Source organism: Octopus bimaculoides, chromosome 2 (genome assembly GCF_001194135.2).
Source record: "Octopus bimaculoides isolate UCB-OBI-ISO-001 chromosome 2, ASM119413v2, whole genome shotgun sequence".
NCBI lineage: Eukaryota > Metazoa > Mollusca > Cephalopoda > Octopoda > Octopodidae > Octopus > Octopus bimaculoides.
Window position 1 is genome coordinate 149,721,820 of NC_068982.1, and position 6,813 is coordinate 149,728,632.

Genomic DNA, 6,813 nt, shown 5'->3' on the forward strand with positions numbered 1-6,813 from the left:
AAACTGGTTTTTGTCTTTATGCGTGTATTTTTGAGACACGGAAGTGCTTTCATGCTTAAGGAAAGATATGCCGATGACATTGATATTAATTCATTGTTAGGGCAACGTCTGGTATTTGAGTTTTTCGTATGAGAGACATCTGTTCATTGTTTTAGCGACATTGTAAAATATCTACATGAAGACAAAAACAGCTAATGGCAACCAACTAACATCAGAGATTTGTGTAAATTGCTACCTTTCCCTGCTAAAATTTTGCAATACTTCCAACGGCTGAACGAATATTTTCTCAAACAAAATTATATAATATATTTTTTTTCGGGGATGAGACAAAAAATATGAAATTCTCGCCTATACTTTTGTATCACAAGAAACAGACACAAAATTCGATGCTTTTTAAATTCATTTATTTAAACAAAACTACCACGCATTACAGTGTTTACATAAAGTAGTCAATAGCGGGTTCCATGAAAGATGCCAAAATTGGCATCTAGACATCAAAGACCCCTTCAAGTTCTTATAACTGAATCAAAAAATAACAGCAGCAAAATAATTCTTCCTACGGAGGTGCAAAGCCTGAAATTTTAAGGAGAGAAGCAAATCAGTTACATCGACTCCAGTATTCATCTGGTACTTACTAAATATAATTTTGTTCGAGAAAATATTCATTCAGCCGTAGAAAGTGTTGCAGAATTTTAGCAGTAAAAGTTAGTAAATTATACAAATCTCTGATATTAGCTGGTTACCATTATTTTAGGATGAAAAGTAAAGTCGACATCGGTGGAATTTAAATTCAAAACTTAAAACTGGAAGAAATGGTACGAAGCTTTTTGCCTGGCGTGCTAGCGATTCTGCCATCTTGCAGCAAAATAATAATAGCTTCAAATTTTGGCACAAGGCCAGTAATTTTAAGGGAGGGAGTAAGTCGATTACTTGACTAATACTTGTTTTATCGACTTCGAAAGAATGAAAGGCTAAGTCAATCTCGGCGGATGAATACAAATTTTGTAGGGTGGAATAAGTTCGTTACATCGATCCAAACACTTGACTGGTACTTTATTTCATTGATCTTGAAAGAATGTCAGACAATATTTGAACACAGAACGTAAAGAGTCGGTAGAAATGCCGTTAGACATTTTATCCGACGTGCAAACGATTCTGCTAGTTTTCAAAATAAAAATTCTTCTAAATAAGGCGCAAGACCAGGAATTTTGGTGGAGGCGCGTGGCTTAGTGGTTAGGGTGTTGGACTCATGATCATAAGATTGTGGTTTCAATTCCTTGACCGGGTGATGCCTTATGTTCTTAAGCAAAACACTTCATTTCACGTTGCTCCAGACCACTCAGCTAGCAAAAATGAGTAATCCTGCGACAGATCGACATCCCGTCCAGGTGGGGAATTTATAGGCCACTGAAACCGGGAAACCGACCTTTATGAACCTGGCATGGCTCAGAAAGGAAACATTTCTTCTTATTTCTTCCAGGAATTTTGAGGCGAAGGTGTAGTCGAATGCATCGATTTCAGTGCTTGACTAGTACTTTATTTTAACGAATCTATAACGATGAACAGTAAAGCTGATATTGGCGGTATTTGAGTTCAACTTTGCCTTTCATCATGCCAATAAATATATTTTTTAAAAATTTGATTGCAGTTGCTGCGGAATTTGCTTCTGGAAATGAGAACTGGCAAAATAATTTCGGCAGATTGTGGTTGTTGGAACAGTAAATTGAGTTGCTTTTTGTTTCTTTGAATAACATCCCGTAAATGATATTTTACGTTACAAATTTGTATCAACGCCTTCCAAGCCTCCCAGTCATAACTTACTGTGACAGAGAAATCATGTATGTTTTTCGTAATTTTTTAGCTAATTTCCGGTAAAAGAAACCGCCCTCCGGACGCTCGAAATTCTCGGCCTTGTGTCACTTTAGTAATTTTCTACCGATTGAATACATACATACATACGTACATATAACAGAGCAGATATGGTTCTATGGTTTAAGTTCGTTTCACAGTCATGGTGATTTGATTCAATAAGTCTACGCAGCACTTTGCATGTTTGGGACAGGACAAAACACTAAGGAATGGGGTTTGTCTTCAAAACCAAAATGGAGATGTTTCGGTATTGTTAGATCCACTTCACGAGGCGCATTCACCTCGGTGTGTGTGGAGGAGGGGGCGTGCGTGCGTGCGTACGTGCTTTCGTGCATGTGTGCGAGCAAGCGAGTGTGCGTGTATGTGTATAAACATGTATAAATGTGTGTATGTGTGCATGTGTATAAACTGGTCTTTTTGCGTATGTGTTCTATGATGACATGGAGTGATAAATGGTACATTTAAACAGAAGTAGCCTGCGTTGTTCATATCCAACTTAGTTAACCCTTCTTACACCAATGTTTACTCTGTATTTCATATCTTAGAAAAAGGATGAAATAAGTACCGAGCAAGGGAAGAAAAAAAAGGCAACTCAAGTTTCAGTAACAGCTGCTGCATTTCTTGGAAAATCCTGTGATTGCTTGACAAATCTTGTTTTCCGATCGATTTCTAGTCCATACACTTTTATGCAACTGGTCTTCCCAGAGAGAGTAAAAAAAGTTGCAATCTTCTTTTCATTAAAAGTCTAATAAATGAGTTCACCCACCAATTTCGTTGATATTCTACGAGAATATCTTTGTTTACTGTTATCTAAAACAGCATTGTATTTGCATCAACATTCTGTTCTTGTAAGTTATTCCGTCATGACCAGGGGACGTATCCCCGCCCATCACCGTAAAGACGTTATTTCTTGCAACCTCAAACTTACTCATCAACCTCTTATTGTTTCTTCAACAACAAATATCGAAATTTCTTATGCTTTCTTTTAATGTCTATCTGTGGTTTATTATCCACACTTTTCTATGTCCAGCATCTTATCTTTAGCTGTTTGTTTTCCAATACGAATAGTTCATGTTGCAAAGAAGAGAAATTTCATTAAGTCTCTAAAAAATGTCGCTGGTGATATTTTTCTTATTGTCGTAGTTCTCTTTTCGTTGTCGTGAGAAGATTCTGAGAAGTAGTGTCCTGTGCTCCCAGAGAAGAACTATTGCCTTCTTTAGAATTGGAGTTTTACGCTCTTCCTTGATGATTTGAAATAATTGCATTGTTACAATTTCATCCACAGACTTCTTTTGTTTTTGGTGTTCGTGCTGTTTTTCCCTACCTCATCTTTATGTTTGCTTTCAAGCCTAGGAGCTATGTCAGATACCACACGAAAAATATTTTGATTTAATGCATTGCATCCTCTCATTCAGGCAGTTGCACTTCATACTCTAGTTGTAATTACTTCGGTGAAAGGTATTAAATTTTCCGAGTTTCCTTCGGAATGGATGGATTTCCGAATCACGACATCAGAGTGAGATTTCTTTTTTTTGTTTTTTTTTGTTCCGCTTTTTAACCTTTCTCTGTTATCTGGAAAAGAAGGTACACTCCACCAAAGAGATTTTGAATTACGCATTTTATTTTCCGTGTTCTTGTTATTTCTTTATTGCTGCTGCTGCTACTGCCAATGATGTTATTAATTGTTGTTCTTGCTGTTGTTACATTGTTGATAAGATTGTTAGTATCACTACTGTATTCTTCTATTCTTTTACTTGTTTCAGTCATTTGACTGTGGCCATGCTGAAGCACCCCCTTAAAGGGTTTTAGTCGAATAAATCGACCCCAGGACTTATTCTTTGTACGCCTAGTACTTATTCTATCGACCACATTCGCCGAACCGCTAAGTTACGGGGAAGTAAACACACCAACATCGGTTGTCAAGCGATAGTGAGGGGTGGAGGAATACAGACACAAAGACACACACACACACATATATACATATATATACATACATATACGACGGGCTTCTTTTAGCTTCCGTCTGCCAAATCCACTCAAAAAGCTTTGGTCGGCCCCAGGCTATTGTAGAAGACACTTGCCCACGTGTGGTTGGGAAACAAGCTTCTTACCACACAGCCACGTCTTGATATTAGTAACATTAATTTCAAATTTTGGCACAAGGCCAGAATTTTCGAGGATGGGAGTAAGTCGATTACATCGGCCCAAACACTCAACTGGTACTTATTTTATCGACCTCGAAAGAATGAAAAGAAAAGTCAACCTCAGCGGAATTTAAACTCAGAACGTAAAGAAGAACGAAATGTCGCTAAGCATTTTGCCCAGCGTGCTTACAATTCCGTCAGCAATAACTGTTACTTCCTTTCATCGTCACCAGATCAATGATTATTGGTTTTTATCAATGTTGATACTGTTTCTCGCAAAGACACTAAACTCTTTAGCAAAAGAAACCCGAATAAGATATTGTTGTCCATAAAGTAAATGCTTGTGAGTAGAGCTGGCTTTGAATCATTTCAATGGCCACTTATTGCAATAGACTGACATTTTAAACCAGAGAAAGTGTAAAAGCTAGAGAGAGGAGGGAGACAGACAGACAGATAGGCAGACACACGTACGCACATACACGCGTGCGCTCACAGACACAAATACAACACTTAGAAATAACCAAAACAACTCATCGTAGAAGTGGAGTAGAAAAAAAAATGGTATCAATACTTACTCCTTATAAACAACAAGGTAAGTGAGATGAGAGAAAGTACTCAAAAATGATTTTTTTTTATGGGTTAGTTAAAGGTGGAAGAAGAGCACTAGTGACATTGTGTAGAGATTCTGAGATATTTGGGATAAACGTAGAAGGCGATCTTGATCTCTTCTAAATAGAGACTTGCACTTGAATGTTCAAATCATAGTAGACTCCACTAAATACGCCCAAGTCTGGCGGTTAAACTAAAGAACAACTGAGGTCTAACACCCACACTAACTGTAGAGGTATTTAGCATCACCTCATTTATTTGGTTATTCTCAATTGATCGAAGTTGTTTATTTCACTATATTACATAAATACCGGATTTGTATTTACTATATAGAACATTCTCTCAGTCATAGCTTTGGCAACACCACGGTGCCTACAGTTCATGTGAAACTGGTGAATAGTTGCTAATATTGATATCACGATAGTAAACGCTAGTTTGAGAAACTATCCGTTGGAATTCTTGCATTGTACTAGGCTTCTTTTTTTAACCCTAAAGTTTCATAGAAAAACGAATCAGTATAACAGGACATTATATAGGAAGAGGCAATGCTCACTCACTACTGATGATTATGAACGTCTTTAAATGGTATTCAGCAAATAATCTTCAACTTGAAAATTACGGTTATCGTCAAGCAGTCTACTGAGAAATTAAAATGTCATTTAGTCTAATAAATAAAAATTTACAACTGCAGAGAAGAGAAAGTATACAGCTTGGTCACTTAACATTTTTCAAAGTACTTAGTTGTGAATTGAATAGTAAGAACATTACTGCTACTATCAAACACGCATGCATTGCCACTAATAGCTTAACAAAGGGGAACGAGACTGACTCAGACACAAAAGATAACAATGCTTGAGATCTATTATAGATTTAATCTCCCATCCTAAAACATCACATACGACGCAACAAAGAAGACTTAGCGACTGAACATTTCCAGAAGAGACAAAAGCAGCTGACGAGTGAACATAATAGGACATTTTAAGAAAGTGATTATTAATATTGCATATTATCTTTCATGCTCATTTTAAATCTTTTCCACCCCATCATTGCATAATGGCAGAAAATTTCTCCTCAGAAATTTGTTTAGATTTCTAACAGCTAAGCTCCATGATATCGAAAAATAGTATGACTGATTATGATAATAACAACGATGAAAATCTAAATCTCAAAAATGAATATATTCATTTCGCATGAATAATGAAAATTGAAAACAAGACAAGTTATCTTTCCTCGGTATAAAAAATCTGGTTTAAATGGAACATCACAATTAACAACATTTTATATACAGTCTTATACAGTCACAACGTCTGCACTCCTGGTACATTAGGAACATCTACCGTTCTCATAATATGAATGTTAATACCAATGTGAGAAAGTAATTTTCTGAAAAGATGCTCGTATTCTTTTATTAGAATGTTCTACACCAGTAAAAGTATATTTGAAGGCGTGTGTTGCAAAGCTACTAATTATTTCTTGTTAATTTTTAATGATCCCTGTATTAATAAATGTGTTAACATTAAATGGCGCCTCTGAAATGGCATCACTAAGTAATTGATTCATTGAACAATTTTATTTTTCTCTGTCAAACAATAGACAATCAACACTAGTTGATACACGAAGTCGTAATATAACCGTCTTAGCCTTTTAATATTCCTTGCATTATATCAATATTATATTAACTACTGATATCAGACATGTATGTATGTACGTATGTATGTATGTAGGTATGTATGTATGTATGTATGTATGTATGTATGTATGTCATAGATCTAGGCTTTTTGAAAAATGTTGCAAAGCCATCAAATTATATAATTCTATTCACGGTGGGCCATAAATCCACGAAGGTGTTTCAGTATTTAATAAGTTCTTAATTTTTTGTTTTAAATTTACAATACCACAGTAGCATCCATCAATCCATCCATTCATCCACATATACACGCACACACACACATCCACACACACACATACACACGCAAACACATAGATATATGTGTGTGTGTGTGTGTGTACGAGTGAGTGAACAAACGAAAGAAGGGCACTCAACCAATTTATTGTAAGTTACATGTATGGATCAAAACTGGTTGATTCAAATTTGTTGGTACTCTTGAGTTTCAAGTGCGACGGTTAGCATCGCACTTGAAACTCAAGAGTACCAACAAATTTGAATCAAACTGTTTTGATCCTTATATAT

General features: G+C 36.1%; 1 long non-coding RNA gene across 1 annotated transcript in view; it reads right to left on the reverse strand.

The window, feature by feature from the left end:
- Positions 1-440: 440 nt before the first annotated feature.
- The window catches only part of LOC106872133 (uncharacterized), a 20,560-nt gene continuing 14,187 nt past the window's right edge, over positions 441-6,813 (reverse strand). The window contains exon 3 of the long non-coding RNA XR_001409740.2: positions 441-573. This is a non-coding gene — a long non-coding RNA (uncharacterized LOC106872133). The remainder of the gene's footprint in view (positions 574-6,813) is intronic.